The 26,321-nt window shown below is 32.4% G+C and overlaps 1 protein-coding gene across 5 annotated transcripts in view; it reads right to left on the bottom strand.

The window, feature by feature from the left end:
• pdm3 (POU-domain protein pdm3) overlaps window positions 1-25,586 on the bottom strand; it is a 283,474-nt gene extending 257,888 nt beyond the window's left edge. For all 5 annotated transcript variants that reach the window (XM_076409651.1, XM_076409653.1, XM_076409649.1 and 2 more), the window contains exon 1: window positions 24,948-25,586. The gene's annotated coding sequence lies outside the window, so the exon portion shown is untranslated. The remainder of the gene's footprint in view (window positions 1-24,947) is intronic.
• Between the last annotated feature and the right edge of the window lie 735 nt (window positions 25,587-26,321).

Below are 26,321 nucleotides of genomic sequence, written 5' to 3'. Positions count from 1 at the left end.
TCCACTAATCATCATCAACGACGAACCGTTTTTATTACGATTAATCGTCATATCGGTACATACAAAGAGTTCCAAAATTTATCTTTTAAACATTTTTCGATTATAATAACATATCACAACAAAATATCTAATTGGAATACATAATTTTCGGGCAAGTATATCCATATAGAATATATACTAATGCATCTATAAGCTGATTCAAGTATTCCAAAAGTGATTCTTGACGCAAATTCTGTAAGTTATCTGATTGTTACAGTCAAAAATCTAATCCATAGGTGTAAACTACACTGTTCGAGCATGTTTGTTGAATGAAAACTGAATCATAATATATTTTGAGGAACCATAGACGTTTTGGTTGGAAAGAACAAGGGAGAAAATCATGGGGGTTAAAATAAGGAGCTCGTGGTCGAATGCTTCGGATAATGGGGGTGCAGGTACCAGGAGTAAATAACTAGTGTATGAAGTTAAGCCTGGTGGAGCATCCCTTATTGTGACCATAACAATAAAACTCCAGAAGGCCCGAGATCGTGGAATACCCGAGTATTTTTTCCACAACGCACGTTTTCCATCTGTGTGAGAATGTTTAGCGAATTGGGATACAGAAAAGGATTTACTTCTTTCTTCAGAGAGGTTTCTTGAACCAAACTTCTCAACCACCACCAATAATCTCCGGGAGGACCTAAAACACGATGGATTCACAGTGAACATCAAGAAGTCAAGTCAATAACAGTCAAGCGAGTAAGAGGCAGAATAGTCCAGATTGTCGAGGCCAATAATTAAGAACAGTGAAGAAGTATCAAAGATGAGATCAGAATTAGTAAAATAATATGAATTAAGATTTAGCTAGAACAGAGACTGATAAGCACAGTTAGTAAGAACAGAGAGCGAGAAGAAGAGTTAGTAAGAACAGAGAGTGGAAGTCAAGAATCAAGAACAGTCAAGTGTCAAAAGTGTTTTATATATTTTTACTTTATTTATTTATATAGAAAACTCGTCCTTGTGTTTTAATTTACCCAAAAAAGATAAAAAATAAATTGTAATTTTTTTACAATATTGTTTACTCTTCTTAACGTCTCAACACAGTCAGAAGAAATATTAAAAAACGGTTTCGTCCCAGTTATATAGAGATTATGAAATTTTAACTAAAAGAGTGGACAAATTTCTTTGAGTTTTTAGCTATAGAGAAATAGACCATACCTAGCTATACTACCATATCGCACAAATTAACTTTTATTATGTTCTAGATATAAATACACCTACTAAAAGAGCAGTAATAAAATGAGACAAAAAAGTACGCAGGAGCAAGAGCAGATAAGTCGAAAAGATAACGCATCGCAGAGCCGGATAATTTTTAATTGTTCAACTGTGGTGTTAACGCATTAAAAACCATGACTCGAAGAATCATACCGTATAATTCGATTGTTATACCGTAGGTTTCTAAGTGGCCACGTCCAGATCGCTTCTTAGATTAGAACGTTCCTCTCGGGACCAATACCGACCAAAACGTGATTAATTGATGCTAGCCGATTGAAAATTCGGTACTGACCGGCCACCATTTTTCATATTGATATTTTACATCGACAAAACATCGACTGAAAAGAAGAAAGCGTATTATATGTATTAATTATTACGCCACTAATTATTCATTTCTTAATTAACGGTCTTATTTTACTAAATAAAATTTTAACGATTCTAATATTGTTTAAAATATACGATCTATATCATTAACCTATGAGGAATATGAAAATCTTATGCTTTTGTAACCAATCCGGCCCCTTGTTTCACTTAAGTCTACATTAATAAGTGCGTCTAAAACCAAGTTATGTCCAATACTGTGGCACTACTCTAATATTATCGATGTGCATAATTCTCTACAATTTATTCCATATTTGTAGCAACATAGGTGTTTGAGAACCATCCAATTTCGCTATTGATCAAAATTGAAAAACCTTATGCCAGCCAGCCACATCGATCTGAATAAGTGGTAGTTATTCGAGCTGCTAGAACACAAACATGAGTTGCAACAGTGTACGCACGCTGGCAACTATTCCTGGTCTTCTTTGCAACAATACGCCATGCACTTAGTTCAGTTGATATCGGTAAACAACTGCAATAATAGTTCCAATGGATTTTAGCAGCATCAGCACTAGCAGCTCCTAATACACTACACCTATGTGATCCCACCATATGTACCGCAAAAACGTAAGGCAATGGCCATTCCGTTTAAGTGTCCATGCTGATATTTCTCCTAGACTAAGTTATTACTTCACACTTATACTTGGTATTGCCACAGTAGATCTACTTTTCATCGGTAGTCACAGTACTTCCTAGGTAAATGTACTTTTTTATCTGAATAGCAATGAGAGCGCGATTTATAAATGACTCGAAATGGTATTTTCATGCAATTCGTATGGCAGCTGTCTAAAAATTATTTGAGAATTGTATAAAACTGGGTTTTGGTCTAATAAGTCTTAGAATTAGTTATCTTCGAACTTTTTTGCACATATATGTCTTTCTTTGCTATTGATATCAGAATCGACACTTTTATATACTTGAAACCAAAGTCAATAATTGGAACATGACAGAGCAGCATCATCTTCCTTCATCGTCATTTTTAAAAATATTTGATGGGCTTCAACAGCACATTCTTTCAAATAAAACAATAAAAGTAATTAACATCGAAGATTCAATTTTAAACGTTTGATGAATAACGTGTGTATACACTAAAAAACTCATTAAGTAGCAGTAATTTCGATTAAAACACATCCCGGTTGTTTGAGCAATGGTTGAGGTTATTATCATTCCTAAAACTCACAAAATCACTGAATGACGTAAAATCTTATCTATCAATTTCAATGGCACCAGTAATATCCAAAGTATTTGAAAAACTCATGTTAAAGAGTTTAAAGCAAATCGAAGAAATCTAATACCTTCAGATCAGTTTGGTTTTATGAGCAAACATTCAAAAATTGACCAGGTGAAACAATACATTAACATTAAGCAATAATTACATAACCATTAATAGTGTTAAACAAGAAGAAACTTACTCAATAATGGAAGAAACAAAAACCGACATACTGCAGGACAGTGTTTTGGTTCCAAGTTTACAACTAACATAAAAACAAAATGTTATTCTGGCCGCATTTGCTAATGTCACTACGATACTTACTATTGGAAACACTAACGAAGAAGCAATCAAGACATTGCAATACGCAAGTAACAGTTTAAATAAGTGGACTCAGACATAGATAATAAAAGTTAACGAGAGTAAATCAGTACATAATGAATTCACGTACAGCAAAACTGTTCATATATCAATAACTAGCGACCCGCCCCGGCTTCACACTTGTGCAATGCTGATACTAAATTAAATACACTACAGAAAAAATATGAACGTTGTATATAAAAACATAGCGGCCCGCTCCGACTTTGCACGGGCATAAAATATATATGCCTATGTCACTCAATGAAAACATGATTAAAATCGATCCAGTATTTTTGGTTCATTCATTACTGCCCTTGGCCTGCACGCATTAAATTTGGAGTAAAACAATTCCTCTTCCCCTATACTTACTATGAAGATTTCCTGCTATCTTTGGAATATCTAAATTCATACAATTTTTATTACATTACACATTTTTAAACGCAAATTTTAAATTTGTAATATCTCCGAAAATATTTGTTTAATTTACATGCTGTAAGGAACCATATTGATCTATATTAATTGCACACTGTATTTAAGGTACTTAATTCGATAAGGATTAATGCCGTATTGCTTAAAATAGCTTCGTAAATAAGCCATTTTCTCACGTAAAAAGTAAACAATAAAAATGGTTAATGTGGGTTATCCCTAAAAGATAAACATATACCATCGCGGACTTTTTTGTAGACCTTTTTATGGTGTACAATACTGTAGTACATTAATTTGATCTAACTCGTAGGGTTAGGCAGCGTTTTTGCTAATTGCTAAATAAGTCCAAAAAAATAGGTTAATTTACAACATCACGTTAGAAACCTCTAAAATTAGCAATGTTGCCTTAGTATATTATGCATGTATTATACATATAAACCTTCCTCTTGAATCACTCTATCTATTGAAAAAAACCGCATCAAAATCCGTTGCGTAGTTTTAAAGATTTAAGCGCACATAGGGATATAGGGACAGAAAAGGCGACTTTGTTTTATACTATGTAGTGATTATGACTAATATTATTATTCCAACAATCAAATTAAAATACAAATTTTTTGTTTCTCTATTTGGAAGCAAATCTTAATTATCTGCTCTAGAAGTCAATTCTAAAAACTATGGACTTCAGTTAGGGAATGTTCTTCGTGAAGTAAAATCAAGATAATACAAGTATTTCAGAATAAAGTCCTGATAAGTGTTGTTGATGCACCTATAGGAACAGTTACATATACAGTCCCTTCGAGAAATTAAGAGGTTTGCAACAAGACATTTGGAAAGACTCCAAATCCCATGTTAATACCGAAGTACTGTAACTATTGGAAAACTCTGACCGAATGGTGCGATCTTGTGTAGTTGTCTAATGAAGTAAATAATGAATATAATGATTTAAGTGTTGATTACAAGAAAATATCAAACTATCGAATTTAACAGTTAGGTTAGTGGTTTAACAATTATTCATGTTGATACTTTGCATTTTCCCACTGGTTTTCGGGGATCAAAATACATTCAAGCCCCTAATACATCGAATCAAGAAAAATGAATATTATTTAATACACATACAACTTATTAATTTTTTCTTCCCCGTACAATTTTCTTTTAACAAATATATTTTCACAATACAGTCTGTTGAGTCTTTTATATTTAAAGATGCTGTTATAATTTGTCGTTTATAAGTCGATGGGCAATTCTTCCTTCTGTGGTTTCGAAGTAGTTCAGATGCCCTCAATATAACTAGGTGTAACGATTTGACATATATAAAGAAAAGTTAGGTTAAAATATAGTGTTAAGAAATGTCTTACATGAAACAGGTCGTGTATACAGAATATAAAATAATCCATCTAGCATAGTACGTAAAATTAAAATTAGTGAATACAGTCCATTAACAATTAAGAACATTGTTTAATAGTTCAATTAAACCCCAATACAGTGAACTAAACAAAAGTCTCTCCTCAATAGGAAGCTGAGCATTTCTAAAAAGTTTTTTTTATATAAAATATTTATTAGATACGCTTAGTACAATCTTAATTTACTATTAATTTATTACTACTTTTCCTATATACTTGGATTAATTCACAAGCAAGACGAGTGCGAGAAAATACATCAATATGTATTCCTCAATTATAAAATTATAATAACATATAGCTATAGTTTACACTAAAGGTATACACTTTATATAAGTTCGCATGGTTTTGTTCGCTTCAATCCAGCAGTTGTGTTGATTCCACGTAGTATGATTTAGTAATGTTCTTTGGTGTTTTAAGACGAAAACTTGGATAACTTCACAAATCCATTTGATTTCCAGGTCACAGTGCAGTTCTTCATTGGTTACATAGCGATAGGCATTGATAATCAATCGAAGAACCTTGTTTTGACAGCGTTGTATGACTAGTCGATTTGAATTTTTAGTACAACCCCATATTTGGGGTGCAAATAGGTCCAAATTTATGTCGCTTTATAATTGTCTTATGGATGAACCTCTTTAATTTTATATCAAGTTGAGAGTATCTCCGACCAACCAGTATAGTTGTTTTATTTTGGTTCTAATATATTTTGCTTTTTGTCTAACGTGATGTTACCTCTAAAAAGTGATAACCAATTTTCAACAGCATCCGAAGACTATTTTTAGATAAACAGGAAGGATAACATTTTCTACATATGCTGCTGATGCATAAGGATTTTCGTTATTTTCGTTATGTCGAAAAAAGTTTCGATATAAGGAAAATATGTCACATGCACTACTGCCAAGTAATTCTAATATAAATAACTTATTGTAAATGCTCAAAAATTCACTTCTATCGGATGTTAACAATATTGTATGTTCTCTGGAAAAATAATATTTTAATTAAAAGAGAATTTTCATAGAATTAAACCACAAACAGTGTTTATTAAATATTGGCAAACGGGCGATTGTGGTCGGTGGGTGAATACTATCTGATGTGTTCATCAATAATACATGATTAATTAACGAGTTAATGGAGGCACAAATAAAGAAAAATGAAAAGAACTGATTTCGTATCCATTGTTCTAAATTGGTATTGACGTGTCAATAATTTATACGGTTTATATAAACGGTTCGGTGTCAGAAACTTTGCTCGTTTAATATTGGCTATGATAAAGCGCTCCTTATTTTTTCCTTTAAATATACATGCTGGAAGGACAATCTTATACAATTATTCGTTTATAAAGAGCAGTTGTGTACAATTGTATTAAGTTTTTATAGTTGTATTGTTGTATTTATTATAAACACGAATATACAAACATAATCTTAGATTGTATTAAAACATTTTTCCTTGGAATATTGGCAGAAAAATAGAAAATCGTAAGAATTATTATATATGAGATATAGATGAAGAAAATGGAATTTTGAATGACTCCAATATTAACGTTTGCTATTCAAGCCTGAGAACAAACGTGATTCCAAACATGCCGATTTGTTAATTTATTCATTATTGCGGATATATATTTTTTATTATTTCTCTTGGTGGTTCAACAATCTGCCCACTGATATATGGTTGTGGATATATTGCAACGTTTAACGTTTTCTACCCAACAGCAAATTACTACAAGCGCAAAAGCAGATGTGACACAAAATAATGAAATTCGTTGTTAAAATGGAAATTTAATAAAAAATTAAAGATAAAAATCCAAGTTCAAAATTTAAAATATTTTAAAAGTGATATTTTCTATTAACTTAGTCCAAGCATCCCCCAATTTATGGATACGATCACTGTAGAAGTTTTCTAGAACACCTAAATACTCCTCATTGGCAATTGTTACCTCTGTGTTTGATGAAAATCGAAATATTAAAGAATGTTTTGAGGTATGATAAAAAATAGAAGACAAATTAAGTTAAAATAGTGATGGTACTTTGAGCTGTGATGATTGATTGATCCAAAAGGCTACAGTAATAGTTTTAGTTTATTTTTTAGCTTATGAGACAAATTCTTTTTAAAAAATCCAACTCTTATGCAGTCGATTATGATATTCCATATCACATTTTTATTCAAAATCGTAAAGTTTTGACTATAATCTTAGGAAACATAGTGCCACAGAATGTTTAGATGTTTATTTACTGAATATGAGTTTTGGAATGTTTTATCATACCCATATTTTAACTATTTTTTTTAAATAATCAAAATATTTGTACATCAATAGGCAATGCAAATGAGACCAATGATGACTATAATTAAAAGTTTGGGTACTGTCAAAGAAATCATGATGTTTACTGAACTCAAGCCATATTCAAATCTATTTCCTGGATATAGAATTATTCATATTGTATTTAAAAAATATTAAGATTAATTAAAAAATTGTATACTTCCATAGTCCATGTACTTTTCAACATCTATATAAATTACACACTACTAATGAGATATTAATTGTTGTACAGTAATTAAATTGTATAAAAATTGAATCTAAAATGAATATAATTAGTTTTAATAAAATATATTTACAAATAATATTGTTTTATTACATTAAATTTAATGAACTATATAATGGAATGAATTTGTAAATAGCCTTTGTTGAAAATTTATTAAAATTCTGTAACACAAAAATGTTTTATGAAATGATTGACACCCTGTTTTTTTATTAACCTTAAATATTTTCGGATTTAATTTACTTCATTTACCACTGCTAATTATTACACAGAACAGTATCTAATCAAGAACAGAGAGGCTTCAGTACCGTTTATTTCTCATTTCCTTCCAAGGTATAATTATACCCTTTCCGTCAATTCTCTGCACTCACTTCCATACGCGCAGCATATGTGTATGTATGAGAGAGAGAGAGAAATAAATTCAAACCGTTCTCTATTACATAAGCTAACTATCATAATTTTAATTACCATGGCAAATCGGAAAAAATCCAAGTGGTACCACCTAACAACTAACAAATTATTATTAAGGCACCAAAGCGGTCTAAATTTGTATGCCATTATGGGCTTTTCTATATTTATTTATTACAATTTTACGGTGGTGTCTTGCTAGGCATATAGTGATTTCATTAGGAAAATAAACGTCGACAAACCACATTTTATGGCGACAAATTGAATTGATCAAACAAACGTCATTATATACATAAACAATGTATTGATACCATATATGACTTAACTAACCCACAAAAATGATTTAGAAGCTCAAAACCACAATATTTATATAATATAGACTTAAAAATATGAAATAGTGGTGATATTTAGAAGCATATTAGTAGCGGTGATATGAAATGAAATAATAAAACTAGTAATGCGTTTATAGGGTGATTAATGAGCATGTCTGTATTTAATTAATATATAATATATTCCAATACAGACTTTAATATAAAAGGAATATTGTTTAACTTTTAATATAATAGAGAGACGTGGTTAAGGCGACAGGACTCTATTTAGTTATGTTAAACTGATACATTAGAAAACTACACAATGTACAATGAAAATGGCCTATCAATAATCTATTGATGTAAGTTTGAGAGTTAATTGGAAAGTAAAACATAGTGTCAAGTAATAATCTGTTAAGGCTACAGCTTGTTTTTCTTCTTCAAGAAAGTCCCACTCCAAATATACAAGATTGGAAATTTAGGTACCTGTTAATGTATGTACGTTATATCGCAAATTCTACAAAATTGATGTAGAGCCACCATGGCGTATTTTGGTAGCCCAGTTTCTCATTCGTAGACTATTGGAATTTGGAGTTATTTAGGGAGGAGTTACAACTTGGGAAACTATTCTATATAGAGATACCATGAAAATTTAGGTTGAAACAGTGCCGGTTCGAAGATCATTAAAAGCACTCAGGGACGAAGGAACAGGCGATACTTAAAAATAATTTTATTACAATTATAAGCTCTCCATACGGATAACGAACATGTACATTACTATGGTCGTTTCGTTGGGAAGAAGGGGTTATATTGCGCGACTGTTATGGCACGGGCTACGGACTGTGAATTCGAGGAAACATGCCCATGTGTTTAGATTAAAAGGTGTAACGGGTGAGACGTCTAAAATAGACGTCGAGATTGGGGTTTGGTTTCTTTTGTAACAAAAACCCAAAGTGTCGTTTCGTATTACCGTTCAACAAGTTGTATTTTCTTGCCACAAATTAAATAGTATATTAAAGTAACTATTTTGTATTTAAACCTTTTCTTAAACTTAACGTTTCTTAATTTAGATACCCTACTGCCTACTGTTATTCGGTAGAGGTGTGTGTTGGGCTGCGTCCTGGGTCATTATATCCATCGGCTTGTTCATCGATTATTTATTGATATATTTTCAAATCCCCTTTTTACCAATGAGGGTTTATCTGAACTAGACCTGCTTAGAGACCATCCCAGATAAGATATCCGGTCTTATCCAGCCTGGTTACTGGCGTGATTGGGATAGTTATTCCTTGTCCGACTTTTCACTGCCGCCCATAGAGACATTCACAATTACAATCACAAACATAAAGTACATCCACGCCCAAGCAGAACCCGCGACTAACGTAACCGTAGGATGACCATCCCGCTGCCCTAACCAATGCGCCACCAAGATGGCTCTTTTTCATTGAAAAGCTCGTATTTGCCAGGTTTACTAAGTCAAGCCTTTGATTGGTATACTTTTTGTTTAATTCTTACATCAATTGAATTTTGTAAGCATGAAGATTTAGGTCTTTGTAGGATATATCGTATAATAATTGCCTATACACATTTAAAATACTTCCCGCTTGAAAATTATAGGCTCGAATCGTCACAAACAGACCGATTGGCACTCTTTACCGTTCTTGACGACATGTGGTCGCCAGAATTTCGAAATTTTCTAGTGTTGTGCTGTTCTCCTCAACATTATTCACTTATTTTCGGATGAAGGGAATGTTCAGCAAAATATTTAAGTCACGTACACATCAAGTATTGTAGAATATCTTAGGATACGCTACGGTTACGTAATCACTCATTTCCCAAGAGCCAGGCTACCGATTGGCTTATTTCTTATTTCACTGAAATTATAAGCGTTCACGTAGTAAATAAACCAAATATAAACTTTTTTTGGGACGCATTGCGATTTTGTAAAAAGTTTTATACTCATTTGTATACCTAATAAAAACTGAATAATATCAACGCGTCAACGATCCAGAGATCGAGAAGAAAAAAATTTAGACCCTCCTAGCATTTTTCTTCTTATGAAAGCCTTGTTACAGAACCAGTATGTGCAATAATGCAAATTATTTTAAGGCGGCTTGGTTGGTGCAGTGGTAAAGTCGACAAGACGGTCCTCCTACTGTTGCGATAGTCGCGGGTCCGAATCCTGCTGGGCCATGATTGTAAATTTATATTTGTGATTCTTTATAATTGTGATTGTTCATTAGACGACGGTGGAAAGTCCAAGACAAGGAAAATTGTCCCAGTCACGTCAATAACCAATGATAATGATACTGAACCAATTATGATCTCCAAGTTGGTGACTAACCAGTCGATAGGCTTAATGCCGAGGAACGTGGTTCGGAGCCTACGTTAAGCTCTAGGTCTAGTCCAGATAGACTCTAGTACATAATAAGGAGAATCAAAAATATACCAAAAATATTACATTAAATTTTATTCAAAAAATAATATTGATATTAATACCGAGAATTAGGTATAAAATGTCGACGTCTATCAGTACGTCGGTATAATATCAAGCGAGAAACGTTAGAAATCTACAGAAACTACACGTAATACGCTTATAATTACTGAGCCATAATTAAGGTGAGAGATGCCTATCTAAAAGGCGTCCAAAAACGCAATACTTTCATTATTAAAAATTCATTAAGTTCGAAGTTTCGAGGCTCTAGGAAATGTTGTTTTAATAATCGGTCTGCTACGTCCCCTCCGTGCTCCCCGACCCGCCCCCTCCACCTTTACCGCTCCGCGTCCCGGTGCAGACCGACCCGGCCCCTCCGAAATAAACCGACAGAATGGCCGAAAAAAAAACGGCCACGTAATAATTACCCAAGAATGGCGTCTTAATCATTATTATTATTTATATAATTTTTTTTATTTCTAATTATGTCGGTTTGTTTCATTAATGGGTATTTCGGATTCGGCGCGGTCATTCTTAATTGGCCACATAAATTAGAACACCGATTAGCATATTCGCCAAGATCCAAGTTTAAAGCCGTAAATTATTTTTTGAAATTTTTTTGTAATAATAAACAGGTTCGAGATCGTTACGGCGTAACACCACAACGCTTATACGAAATTCGGGCGTACGGCTAATTATTTAAAATAAATTGCGATTAAAATTAGTTTTTAAGGATTAAAATTCATCCGCATCACATATATAAAACTTCAGTTTTCTTGGTTTCTTCTTTTAACACCGATTTTGCAAAATTTTTATGCAAAATCAGAAAAACATTGTATTACTTCGTAGTAAATTAGGCGCCCAACTTTTTCAAAACATTAATTCTTAAGGGGCTATTTTTGTCTACAAGTTCGAAAAAATCGTTTTTTTTTCTCGTATTTCCGAGTATTCGTCCGACTATCAAATTTTTGGCATCAATGGGATACGCGCCTGTAGAGTCGCACATCGACAATTCCGAAAAACTTGGAAACTGGCTAATAAATGGTTTTGCTCAAGGAAAAATCTTTTTTTTTATGACAACCATTAATTGTCTGAAAGATGGGCAAAAAGTATAGAATCAGTGGTATAATAGTTACATGGTATATATTTCCAGTCCATACTGAATTTTTATATTCAGAAGGTGTATACAAGATATACACTTTCAGAGCCATATGAAGCCATATTGATCATCTATTGAAAATATTTTAGTGGAAACATAAGTTGCTGTTCTTTCATAATAGAAAATAAATCATTTGTTTCCCGAAAAATAAGTCCCAATAATTCCCGAACTAACTCAATGTCGAGAGATATAAAACGGAATAAAACGGGCGATGGAGTCGGGAACGGCGCTCGAGCATTAATTGCATAATTATTATTCAAACATCCCCATAACATATATTTATATCCATTGAAGCAAAACGTACGCGGATGGCGTCACTCCAACAACAAAGTACCTGAATTTGTTAGCAGCTCAATTTAGAAATTAATAAAATGAATTGAACATTATTATTACAAATTTGACTAATAAATTCAACGACGGAGAATTCGGACCGGACCACTGTATTATTTGACAAATAATATGTTAACTATTATCCAATGATAAACAACCGATTTTAAGCACCGATAGAGTGTTGTTTTATATCGGACGCTTTCGTTTTATGTTCTCAGTAATTAGTGACGAAGTTTTTTGTTACTTTTTATCGAAATAATAGAGGAACATTTACATTTAAATAAATATTTTCAACATCTACAAAGAGAATATTAAACTCAAAATAACGATGCCTCCAGTTTTCTTCGAATATATTAGTCTTTATTAATACGACTTAACAAACTTCGTAATCTTATTATTTTGTTTCAGTAATGTATGAAGCGTACACTTAACAGAAACTTTTAATTTTCTAAAAAACTGATATTATTTCAATCCTAACTTAATACAAATGAAGGTGGCCGTCCTGAAGGAACGTTTAAAGGGATGTACGTGGTCATTATCTTATCTGGACAGCTTTCAGTTGTAGTAAAATTATTTTAAATATCTACTGTATCATCGTTAATCACGTACTGTTTTTACCTACAATGTTCATGGTATAGGCTGTACTGAAATCTACCCTAGCTACTAATTTTAGAGCAATCCAACTTGGGTCTCCATACCCTCTGAACAGCAAGATTCTCTCCGAATTATACAATTACATACTTTTGGCCGAAACCCACTAAACTAAGACAAGGAATACTTCAAAATACTGCGGAACTATTAACAATCCGACGCCAACCTGTTGCATTTTTGTTGTTAAATTATTTCTTTTCTTGATAACTATGTTGATTCCGATTAATTGAATTAATTTAAAAGAGAGTAGTCTTATGATCTCTCCAGAATACTCCCAATTGTTATGAAATCGGTAAAGTTTAAAACAACCACCTCCAAATTATTTTAGCAACAAGTAGCCAGTTGTTCTAATGGCTCTACAGACACAACACTACCATCCCAATCATATTTTAATATAAATGAAACCCTTATAATATAAACATTTCATTCACTGATATCGTACCGTACCGTCTTTTTTTACTGAACAACCAGGACCATATAAGTCGCGCTATATTATTTAGTGGACTAATTATTTAGTAATTCGCTGGAATTTATATATTTTATAGGACGCAATTTTTCTCCCTCCTAATATCTAAAGGCGATTCAAGAACTGACCAAAATATGTGTCCTTTTAAAAACTCGACTAAACTATGCATCATCCACCACATATACAGAAGGAGGAGTGATATCTTGTAAATACCACATGTTATATAGGGCTTTATATTTAATTATTTCCATGTAGACTTTTACATATCTCACGATAGATGAGAAGGAACGTCCCACTGCTTCACAATCACTTGATCGCGTTTTTTCCAAACAACAATAAATGTTTCCAAACACAAATTGATTTGCTTCGTCCGAAAATATTTAAAGAATGAAAATAAGTCAAATGTTGTGAAAATTAGGCTTAATCTAATAACTGAAATAAAATAAATGACCTGCTTGGGCCTGATTTTATTTCAGCAGATATTCAGTTCTACGCCTAGTACAACTACTGGTGCTGGACTTTTCCTGTTATTAAAACATTTATCAAAACACCCATAACCTAAAGAGCTTCAGTTAGAAGCTACTGTGAAAAGCTCCATTCCGATTGGTTTATTTATTCTTTTTTGTATGTTTAGGAAAATGCCTTCAGATACTGTTGACCTCATTACTTAGAGCTTCAAACCAATAGTGCCGGTTTTTTACTTGTAAGTTTATAGAAGGAGTTCCAGCAATAATTGTCATCCATGACAAAAAAATTATTATTTTTTGCTATCAAGAATCCTATATGATAGCGTGTTATGTACGCTCCACTACAAATGTTATTTCCAGAAATGGCAATACGTTAATCTATTTTCTAGAATTTTTATTATAGCAATATTACAAACTATTGAAACCGAATAATAAACCTACTATTGAAACCAATACACAAACTACCGAATATTTATAGTGTAAGTCTGGTTAAATCCCCAACATGTCCAGAAATAATTAGAGAAATTGAAAACAAGAGCACAAACCTAAAACAGGTACAAGTACATGGTTCCGCATACAGTCATAGAGTATATAGAGAACCTCAACAGAATCAAACTATCTGGACTGCCCGCTTTGTACCGTCATGTATAAGGGGGGTATTTAATATCGTGGTATTTAGCTGGTCCTCCCGGCCATATACTAGCCGGACTACTGCGGATACATATTTTAACAATAACTCAATATCATCAATGACAAACTTTTTGACAAAGGGCTTAGTTGAGGGGTAATATAATATCATCAAATACCTTCCCTGCCCAATACAATCGACAGATCTCAACATAAATGATGCAAGTGGCGGATATACTGGAAAAAGATTAGGACAAATTTACGTTGGAAATTATTCAGATATACTTCGAACAATTAAGGCCGTTTTAAGAGAAAATGATGGCCAAAACCACATTAATGAATAAATATTAGCGTTGGGAACCATCGACTGAAAACAGTCGAAACAGTCGATAGTCGCAAAACTGTCGAGACAGATATTACTAAAATTGTAATTACTATTTTCAGTCAAATGAAGGGTTCGACTGTTCAATTCGTGAAATCAGACGAAAACATACGAACCCTTTCATCTACAAATTACGAGAGAGAAAAGGACGGAGATAATTGCTTGGAGCAGTTAATTTTATATGTGCGTATATTTTCCAACGGTAGAATAAGTGACAAGGAGATAACTTTAAAAAAGAAAAGGAAAAAAATAATTACTGAATTCTATTAACATTATTTTATTAATATAACATTATTTTAAACGAAGTAGAATTACTTTTATATTTTAGTGTTCAATGGATTTTAAAAAGGAATAGAATTTTTTTATGGAACGGAATAATACCCCACAAATATTTTATTTTATTTTAATATGATAATTACTATTTTTAAATAATATACTATTATAAATAGAGACAATAAAATAGAACTAAAAACTAAAAATATACAATAACCATAAATACTAAATAAAAATTATTAAAACATATATCTAATCATAGAAAAAAACTAATTAATGACATAATTAAAAATGATCGCACATTAACTACTAGAGCTAGAACGGAAATATTTTTTAACAAAAATTGAGAGAGTAATTAAAATATTACCTATTATTATAGCCATAAAAACAGTCAAAAGTATTTTATTATTTATCATTCACAATTTTAATCTTTTTATCCTATTACGTTAACAATCTTGAAAAATATCGTTCCAAAATGCTGCTAGTTTAATATACAATATATATTTGTTTAAAAGCGAACTGCCAAAAAAATCATAGCGGCTGAAAAGAGTCGACTGAAACAGTCACTGGTAAAAAGTAGTAAAATCAGTTCAATCAAAAATAGCGACTGAAACAGTCGATAGTAAAAAGTAGTTTTAATATACAATATATTTTTATTTAAAAGCAAACTGCCAAAAAATCATAGCGGCTGAAAAGAGTCGACTGAAACAGTCACTGGTAAAAGTACAAAAATAGTGACTGAAACAGTAGAGAGTAAAAAGTAGTCAAGTACTAAACAGTCGATAGTCGATTTTAGTCGATAGTACCCATGAGAAATAAATATTGTGTATAGTCAGCAATTCATATTATTCTGCCCATCCCCTGTTTATATTTCTCTCTCTATGTATGTTTTGATTTATTTTAGTTTTCCAATATTTTTCTTTCACACTTATCATCACACTTCATATCGATATTATTTATGTAAGTCGCTATTAGTGTTGTTAGTCAAGAATTCAAAATATTCAGGGATATAAAGCAAATTGTTCATAGTTTACCGAAATTAAACTTCATAAAAATGCTACGTTAAGTCAACCATTATAATTCCCTCAAAATTAATTGGCAGTCATTAGATGATATTATTCAATATTAGTTAGAATTGTTTTGAATTTGCATCGTTGAGATTTATTTTAATTGTGCATAAATTATTCCACGAAATCGACGTTCAATGTGATACAAAAAAAACCGCTTTCCTCTAACTGAAAAAATCCCGTTGTGGTTTGTATTCGACACTTAACGTTTGGCATTTCGATCGTGTGTTCAAATATTCGCTATCGGCAGACGGTCTAAATAGCTATTATTTCCCTTTTAACTCCATTATTTATGTAAAATTTCCTCTAAAATGCGATTTACGCCACCGAGCCGGGCCCGTGCATAATTATTTACGATTTGTTTTGATATTATATTTATCAGCTATTAACAGCTTTAAATAGTGCATTTTCACACTATTCTAAATAACATTTAATTAGATTTATACGGCGAATCAATAAAATATTAATTAGATTATTATATTTTGTACGGGACTAAATTATCACTTTACCGAGGTAAAATATTTCCGCCTGTTTTTGTAATCACTGTGTGTCTTTTTATGTTAATCTAATTATCATATTTGTGATCGAAAAACAAGCTAAACATCAATGATTCCATTCATAGATTGACTGGCCAGGTTTTTCGACAAATTCGTGGAATTGAATTTTTTTACATATTTTCAGTACATTTTTCTTCAACTTAAAAACATTTATACCAATAATCTTCTTCAAAACGTTCTTTGTCACATCTATTGCCTTTGAGAGAGGGTTTAAATCTGGCGAATAACGCGTATATTGAAACAATTAATAATTTAATTCACTGATTTTGATGATGTTTTTTTTGGGATTTGCGAGCGCCTAGTCCTGAAGGAGAAATCATCTCTTTTTTCTTCCATCTTAGTAAATCTCTAGACCTGGGTAACCTTTTAATTTAAGGGATACTGACCAAGGGTAGTCGACGAGGTTGAGAACCTTACATAGCTATTCAAACAAAACGTCATTTATTTCCGTTAAAATAAAATAGTTTTTAAGTTATTTTATGTTTAAAGTGTATGCTTTAAAAACTTACATGTTTCATGGAACAATTGGCTCTGCGATCATAAGGCTGTCACTTTTAAATTCATTTAGTTAACCGAAATTAATCTACCTATCAAGAAAAGAAGACAGGTTAACAATGGATTGGCAATCATTTCACAGTTTCCCGAATCATTTCTTGAATGAATTTAAGGGATTCTGGACAAAATTATCACTGTTCAAGCTATTCCATAATCATGAGCTGCAAGTATCAGGAAACATCAATGTTTTAAGAAATACCCTTAGTCGTGAATTTCTAGTATAAGCATCGCAGTAAGGCAACCAAAAGTTGACTGAAATTGCTGTGAACTAACTACTATACTGAAATTTGGACAGAAGCTTGCAGTTCCGGATTGCAGTAGCTCAATTGCTCAAAGCTAGACTATAGGAATTTATAGACAGCAAAACTTATAAAACCATTCCGGTCTATACTATGAAATTTAAAGAACGTATATACATAGGTAAATAAAGTTTCAGAGCCAGTTTATATCTGTAAATTAATATATCAAGTTTGTGTTCTTTGAAATTTGTTTTTTGTTATTTTTCTCTTTGAATTACACAATAGGCCCAATGGGAAATTGATATTTGATGAGATTTGTGTTATATAATGACATGTAGAAGATCGCTTCAATAAACCATCTCCTATACAAACTTATAAACTAGAGTTATACTTAATTTAACCACTATTCTATATTATTCTAAAAACTATTCTATGTCTCTATTAATTAGATCGGAAGGTAGCAAATATTCTAACCTACGCATTTCACTGTAATTGTTTGGCAAGAGCATTCGGATGCACTTATACTCTTTCAAAGAACTTTACACTGGTACTTTGAATCACACTCGTTGTGGTTTCCAAAGGGATATCGCGTCAACGATGGCATGTAGCACTTTTTTTAGAATCTATGAAGGATGGCTATGCTGGATGTGTTACTAGTATCTCACAGTTCGCTACCATACATCTATATGAGCCTAAGAATTGAATTATATAGCAATAACTTATTATCCAAAGATAATTTACAATTACACCTTATGAGCTTTTATATCTGGTTTAGTTTAAGCTCAAGTTGTTTACACTTTATTAGTGTATGTTCCTTCCAAGTTAAGCGTCCATCCAGATGCAGTCCCGGATATTTAATTTTTTATTATCTGCTTGCGGGAGTTCATGATTGTTAAGATTTACCGGAAGACAAATCTTTTTATGCAGGGTGAGCGTCGCGCGATATATATTGGATTCTCGTGAGATGATAAAATAGCCGTATCTTCATCATATATGTCCACGGTAGTGGCGTTTGTGGTCAATATTTTGCATATTATGAAAACGAATAAATAAACGTCAGTCCTATTTTAGTTAACTTACACCTTGAACTACGTTGTTTCTGCTAAAAATCTCCTAAAATCGTTATTTTAGTGTCTGTTTTAAAATGTGACGAGTGTTATGTTGACAATATACGGTTTTTTTTGTTTTTACCTTGGAATAAGATTAAGTCGACACTGTTATTCGACTTTCGTTAAAATAAAGTAGATTTCAAAGAAGTTAATAATCTTTGTCTGAAAATAATATCAACACTATTTTAACCACTCGTCATTTAACAGAAAGTTTGTCTGTGACTAGCTTTTTTTAACTAATATAAAATTACCCTAACATATTAACAAACATAGAGAATTTGTATGACATAATCGATATATACCCAATATTTGGTATAACGCCTTCACGAACACCATATGAAAGATTAACTTTTACATTCAACAAATTCGAAAGAAAATACACAAGACAAAGAAGTAAATTCAACCAGTGAAGTAACTAATGTAATTTTGACCTAATTATTATACTAAAAAACACCATGATGCTAAATAGGTCTCGAATGAAATATACTGAAGAATAAAACTGACCAGACATTGCTAAATTATAGAAAGTTACCTGCCATCTGATCTGAAATTATTTTAGTTATCCAATCGTTAAAAAAACGCATTAAAAAGTTTTTGTTTTTTTGTTCGCTATGCATACTCAATAAGACCATTTATAGTCCAATAAACCTGCAATACTAGATTTTCTCTTAATTCTTATTCATCACAAGATTGTGTCTGTATTTTATAGCAATAAAAAATAGCCGCAAGTATAGTACTTTAATTCAATTCAATTTTTATATATTTTTTAAATATCTCTTATGAGTATGTTACCTGTAGATCGTAATAAAATATGTTAAAATCGTTGAATAAAGAAATAGTTTAGTGTCCCAAAATGTTCTCTTATCGTTAGTATCTTCTTTTTATATGTCTAGATGAAATTAGATTTGGATCACCATTTGGTTCTGTACTATGTATCATTTGAGTAAAGCGCAACAGATCACAAGCTTATATGAAGAGTATCATATCACACATATAAGTTTAAAATATTGATATTTGGATCTTTCAGGAATTAACTAGTCATAATTCTTCATTAACTAGGAATTCAATGCCCAAGACTTACTGCAGGGAAGGGATATACGAAACTATGCCTTTATGTACACGAAAACCCAGAAGCTTCAAATATTCATTTTAATCAAATAAGAAGTGTGCTGTTAATCAACTGTGTTTCGTATGAATACCGCATTTTCTAGATATAATTTATTGTGCATTTAAATATTTGCGCATATTTGCTCACTGAGCAGCCTATTTAAAAGCGTTTTGTAATTGACCATAGTATTCCATCGAAAATCTTGTCAGGTCTATATTTTAGACTGATTATTGTAATAATGCCTCATGCACCAGTAATTAAACCTATATTTCAAACCAGGAAGAAATAATAGATTCATGACAATCTTCTAGGGCGATATCACAGATTAGATTTGCGTCATTGATTAAATATGTAAAAAATATAACGCCAACACTATGGGAGTTCAGGGCACATGTGGGCGTTCGGTCCTGTGGTACTCACAGCAGTGTATTGAATGGAAAGCAAAAAATATTTTAATGCACCGACCAAACACTAATGATTATTATAAGTTTTTGTTTAGAAATGTTTATATTACTCTTTAAAATAATTAAACCTTCATTTTTTAACGTCTGATACTTGGAACTAGTTACTTCTAATAACTTCTAATTCGTATAAGCCAATGTTTCAAACGCACAAAAGCAGTATCAGTTTCGGCGAATTCCTCTATGGTACAATAACTATAATTTGATACCAAAGAAACAGCAATCTTCGAAAGGAATATTATTAATTGGTGTTTTTTATGGCCGTAAATTTGACTAGAATTCCCGAAAAATTATTTGCCAGGTTTCAATCTGGTCTATATGCTGGCAACTACAATATAGGTACACGAAAATCTTAAAACCGCCTTTTTTATATTATAGTTGCAGTTGTTGTTGTCTTGTGGTTTCAATTAAATATGAAATCATAATAATGGTTCTGCAAATATAAGTACCACCAAAATTAAATATCCTTCCTTTGTTAGATATACCAACGTAATCAAAAATTAGTAGAACTTTTGAAGTAACTCGGAAAATTGTTATCTATACTTCTAAATGTCTTTTTAACCCTTCAAAGTAACGTTCGAAAGAGTTGTCAGATCCCTGCGTTTTTTTGAGCTCAGCAGACCTAATTCAGATAAATAGGACAATTGTGGAATTATTTTTTTTTTTAAATAAAATAGTAGCGAAAATTCAACGTTTTGTGATTGCGATCTGTTGGCGTATACAAACGATGTACAACATTTGAACGATATTTTTGGTAACAGCTAGCAATGATGGAAGGAATACATAATTATTATTCCTATTATATTTTATCGCAAGCTTTTCGTTCCTAATAAAATAAACTTTAAATATAGAAATTTAATTTTACCTTGTGTCCATCTTCTTATAGTTTTGACAGCACAGTTTACAATAATTTCAGCATGACAGTGACTTCAAACAGACAACTAAAGTAATAAAATCGAATTTATACAAGAAAAAATGTCCGCATTGGCTCAATTAGCATCTTAATTAAAATTAATGCTTCGAAGATCTCCCGAGGTAATAAAAATAAAGGTTCTAATTATGACCGCATATGCTTTTGTAGTGATGCATTAGTAGATTCTAAACAAAATAAATATTATTTTTATCATCTGTTATTACTAGCGTATTATTAGTCTTGGCTGGCGCAGAGGTTAATGAGACAGGACGGTTTTTCTACGGGCTATTGCGATATGTTGTGGGTTCGAATCCTGCTAAGGCATAATCGTAAATATTTGTTTGTGATTGATCACGCTGGTAACAAGGCTGGGTAAGACCGGATGGCTTTCGGTATGATCTCTATCAACTGTACCGGAAAGCCTTTACCGGTTTTTCCACAGATGACCAACAGATGTCACTAGGCTTGAATGTCATGTTATGACAATATATATCATTTTATTCTACCGACATCAAGCTTCAAATCTATATATGCTATATTTCCAAAAGTAATACCGTCATAGATTTATACTCAAAACGTATATTCAAGAGCAATCGAAAATCATTGTTCGCTGGTAGAACCTACGGTGGACATGCTCTGACTTTTGCGGCATAATTTCTAAAATTCAAAAGTGGTGATTTCGATGTGCAATCAAAGAACGTTCTGGTAGACCGAAAAAGGTTGATGCGAAACTGCAAGATCTATTGCATAAAAACCCTACCCAAACTCAAAAACAATTGTCAGAAGCGTTAAATGTGGCCCATTAAACGATTATCCATCTATTACGAGGAACGGGGAAGATCCGAAAGATGGGAAGGTGGATGCCATAGCAACCGAATGACAGCTCAATAGGAAACCGAAAAATCGTCTGTGAAATGGTGCTTCAAAGGTATGATCTCAAGTAATTTCTGCATCGAATAGTGACGGGTGATGAAAATTGGATTTATTTTGAAAATCTAAGCGCAAGAAATCATGGATAACCTGGCGAAGCCGGCCGATAGACTCCAAAGCCAAATCGTTTTTGTGGTAAGCAACGCTCTGTGTTTGATGGGACCACAGTGGCGTGGTGTATTACGATCCAGTGAAACAGTTAATAGTGATTACCATCACCAACATGCATTGCTCGAATAATGTCCAGTATTGGTCGGAAGACACGGTAAAATGGTTTTCACGGTTACGTATTGTAAAGCAAAACCAGATAAAGAAGCGATGAACGCACTTGAATGGGACCTTGCCTAGTCCGACTATCAACTATTCGCATCAATGGGACACGCGCTTGCAGAGCAGCACTTAGGTGATTTCGAAGAAGTTAGAAAATTGTTTCAATTTGTTGGGTTTAATGAATCATTTTGCTCAAAGGACAAACAGTCGGTATGTCATCCATAAATTACCTGAAAGAAGGGCAAGATGTATTGAATGAAATGGCCAGCACTTCGAATAAATACATTTTAACACTTTCTTAAAAATTATGTAGTTTTTTTTTTCGAAAAAAATGTTAACGACTTTCCGGTACACCTGAATATTTGGTAACTTGCCACTCGATAGAGTTAATCCCGAGGACCATAATTGGGAGCCCAAATTAGCATAAACTAGTTGGTAAAAAGGAGAGTTTAAATATATAACAAAAAATAAAACGAATTTATTTAATCATAAAATTTCTCCATTTCCGACCGGTATTGTATATAAATATAGAAGGTAAACTTAATCAAATCTAATTATAATAACATGTAGCATTGCGCCTGATATTTATTCCGATAGATAGAAAAACGTGCTGCAACAAATAACGAAGAAAAAAAAGCAACGAATTTCAGAAACGATCTAAATAATTAACATACAACGATGGTTCGGGAAAGGAACAAGCGGCGGATTATTGCGGTCAATTCAAGACCGAATCAGAATTATGACATGGTAATTTACGGAATATTTTTCTGTGAATCGAGTCTTATTAACATTAATTAAACACTATAGGATTACCAGCAGGAAATTAGGAAACTCGGATGATTTAAATTTAGATCGTTAGTCATAATATTAATACTGCAAAATAAATTGAAATAGAATGTAACGATCGTAATTACCAGTCCTGATTGGTGGTGGATAAGTTGCGCGAAAGACTTGTCTAGCAGCTGGATATTTTTGATATACGAGGTGGTCAGAAAATATAAATTATAGATAATAATAGATAAATATTTTCAGATTTGTATGAAAGGTTAAAAATGATAAATTTAATTTTGTAGATATTGTACCTTAATTTTTATAACCACTTCTTAAGATAATGTACGAATTCTCAAATGAAAGAAAGTTTAGAGATAATAAAGGTATCAAGGATTTCACGTAGCATGTTGAACTATTTCATCATGGATTCAATTCAATTAATCAAATGTTCAGCAACAAAATATCTTGTTTAAGATTATGTTAATATACTCATAATATAGTCCTTCAAAAGTTTACTTTAAGTTTATATATCAACTTTATATCCCGTCGTTGATATAGGCATTATAACATCTTTCATTCAGCCAGGTTTTCTATGATGGCCAAATTTGACGGGTTTCATGTTTTTTTCACAATTTAATTTATTTTGCCATCAAGTTCGTCAACTATTGCTGATAAAACATTGTCCGGTTCAAATTGACCCGCTTTGGTTACAGTTTGTTTATGTCAATGATTTTTTCGCCGTTCTAAACTATTGTTAGATTTCTGGAGAAGCACCACTAAAGCTTTATTCGAGTTTATCAACTCTACATCTCTTAAGAGTATCAAAGCAATGTTTGTTGTTGAAATAGCAATTTGCTCGTATTATAACTTTTCGCCAAATATACGTATTTTTGATCGTAAATTAGTTCAGCATTTCAAGTTATTTAGTGTCTCATCGTGAAAGAGAACATTTTCATGATAATTAATTATAATAAATCTTTTTAATATGATATTGGGTATTGTTAATTCCAATGGATATTCAGTTGAATGTATTCCATATTTGACTAATTATAACTAATTGACTAATAAAACTCTTTATAATGTTTAGTTAAAAATATCATCTCAAAAGTTACAAAATGAAAAATGCAAGCTTATTCAACATTATTTTTTACTGTTTCTGACAACAAGTTTTGCTCGGCATTTAAAGTTGCGATATGTTCTGATAGATTAAGGGAATAATAATAAAATATAATCTCCAGTTAGTTACTAAAATGAATATGTGTTGTTGAACAATATCATACGAAGAAGAAAAATATGTTAAATTACATCAGTATCGAACAACAAAACTGTTTTTTCTAGAAACAACACATGGTTTCACTATATATAAGAATGAATTTCGTTTTGTTTCTTTTTACGTGTAGTAAATATCACAACATCAGTTTTTATTGACCAAGTAATTTTAATAACAATACCCAAAATATTGGTTTTAATATAAATAGATCTGGTTTAAATCATCGGCTTAGAAAAAATCTATCTTAAGAACAACACTCATGACAATCATAACAAGTTAATAATGTGTTTACTCTAAATTATATTTTTTGTAGGTTAAATAAGATTTTAGAGAATTTTTGAGATATTTTCTTTTATACATTAGTGATATTTAGTTCGAAATGTATACTGTTATCTGCAAAAACAAATAATACTATTGTGTAGACAACCAAATGAATAATATTTTAAATAAATAACCTAATTTTAAGGATATTTATATAAAGTTTATATGAATTTTACTCAGCATCAGTTGACGAAATACAGCGCTCTTCGCGTAAACAGGAAATGTTGTAAGAAACTAATAACCAAAATATTAGTTTTGAATTGATCGAGCTAATTAATCTATTTTTTAAGTGATCAATCGACTTACCTGAATTAGTAAACGGATTCTGTCTAACTTCTGCGTACCAATCTCTGAAGTAACCCGCCGTTTTTATCGGAAAGTCGTCGTTTTCTTTTCCACAATGTTCCAAAAGTTCGAAGTTTATATTCGCGCCTTGTACTTACGGCCGATATTAAAATGCGTAGCGTCTTAATGAAACTAAATCCTCTAATATGTTCAGCCTTCGCTCGAAATCTACTTAAAACGATTTGTTACTCAATGTCTGCACAATTAAAAATAATTACGCCTTAAGATGTATTTATTGTTAATTTATTTAATGGTTTTCAATGGGAATGTTTGTTTGAACGTTGTAAGGTTACGGTTTTGATTTGGTTTCTCTGTCCGGCTTCGAATAGGGCACTGTATCGCACATGTATCTCTATCAGATCTCTTCAGGCATAAGCAGAAATCCACTGTGGGGGTCGATTACACTAAACAGTCACTGGACAACGACAACATAATCAGTCATTACTGTTCGTCGAAACTTTACAACAATTATTCGCGATCAAGCGAAATAACGAAAAAAAGAAGAACACTTCGCTGAACGCGTATTAGAAAACCATGTGACCACGGCCACTCGTCCACCGCCTGCTACGCTCTCAGTTGGCAAAGCGCAGTGAAACAACTGACTGACTGAAACAACTGCCGGTCGGGGCCGCGGCCGCTCTTCACTTGTTTCGCGACTTACCCCTTGCGGTGGGGGCGCGAAGGGGGTAAGTCTCACCCCTTCGGCCGTCCTCACTCGCGCTATCGTAGCCACGCATGAGCAAGGATTGTAATTAGATTCGAATGTCCAGTTTCGTATTTTAGGTGGCCGGCCATGGGGTGGATTGCGAGGGGGGGAAGGACGCGCGCGGGACGTCGGAACGGGGAGAGGGCGGACGGTACCGAGCGGTGGGGGAAGCGAGAGGGGAGGCCGAACGAAGTTTCGGTGAATTATTACGGGGTTGACTTTAAGGAAGGGGTGATTAGTAGGAACGGGTTGTATTTTGGATTGGGGGAGGCAGGCTGTGATATAATTGACGTTTGTCGATGGTGTTGGTTGGTAATTGTTCCTAGCGAATTATGTTAAAAATGTAATTATCAAAATGCGTATATTTATTTGTTAATTATCACTAAGTTGAAATTATATTGCATGTTTCATGTTCTTCTTTTGGTAAAATCACGTGTTCATTTATATAGCCTATCCAAAGTAGCAGTGAACTCACGTCATCCGAATGTATGACGCCAAAACGGTACAATGTGACATTTACTCATTTTAGTTTATATTGGCTTCGATAAATAATAACATTCTAATATAAATAAACTAATGAAACAAAAATGTTATAAAATATAATTCATTTTAACGTTATAGTACATCTA

The sequence above is a fragment of the Rhynchophorus ferrugineus genome, unplaced genomic scaffold (assembly GCF_030347505.1).
Source record: "Rhynchophorus ferrugineus isolate W39M unplaced genomic scaffold, kcgeb_rfMv2 rfM7, whole genome shotgun sequence".
NCBI lineage: Eukaryota > Metazoa > Arthropoda > Insecta > Coleoptera > Curculionidae > Rhynchophorus > Rhynchophorus ferrugineus.
This window is presented reverse-complemented; position numbering and strand designations above follow the sequence as displayed.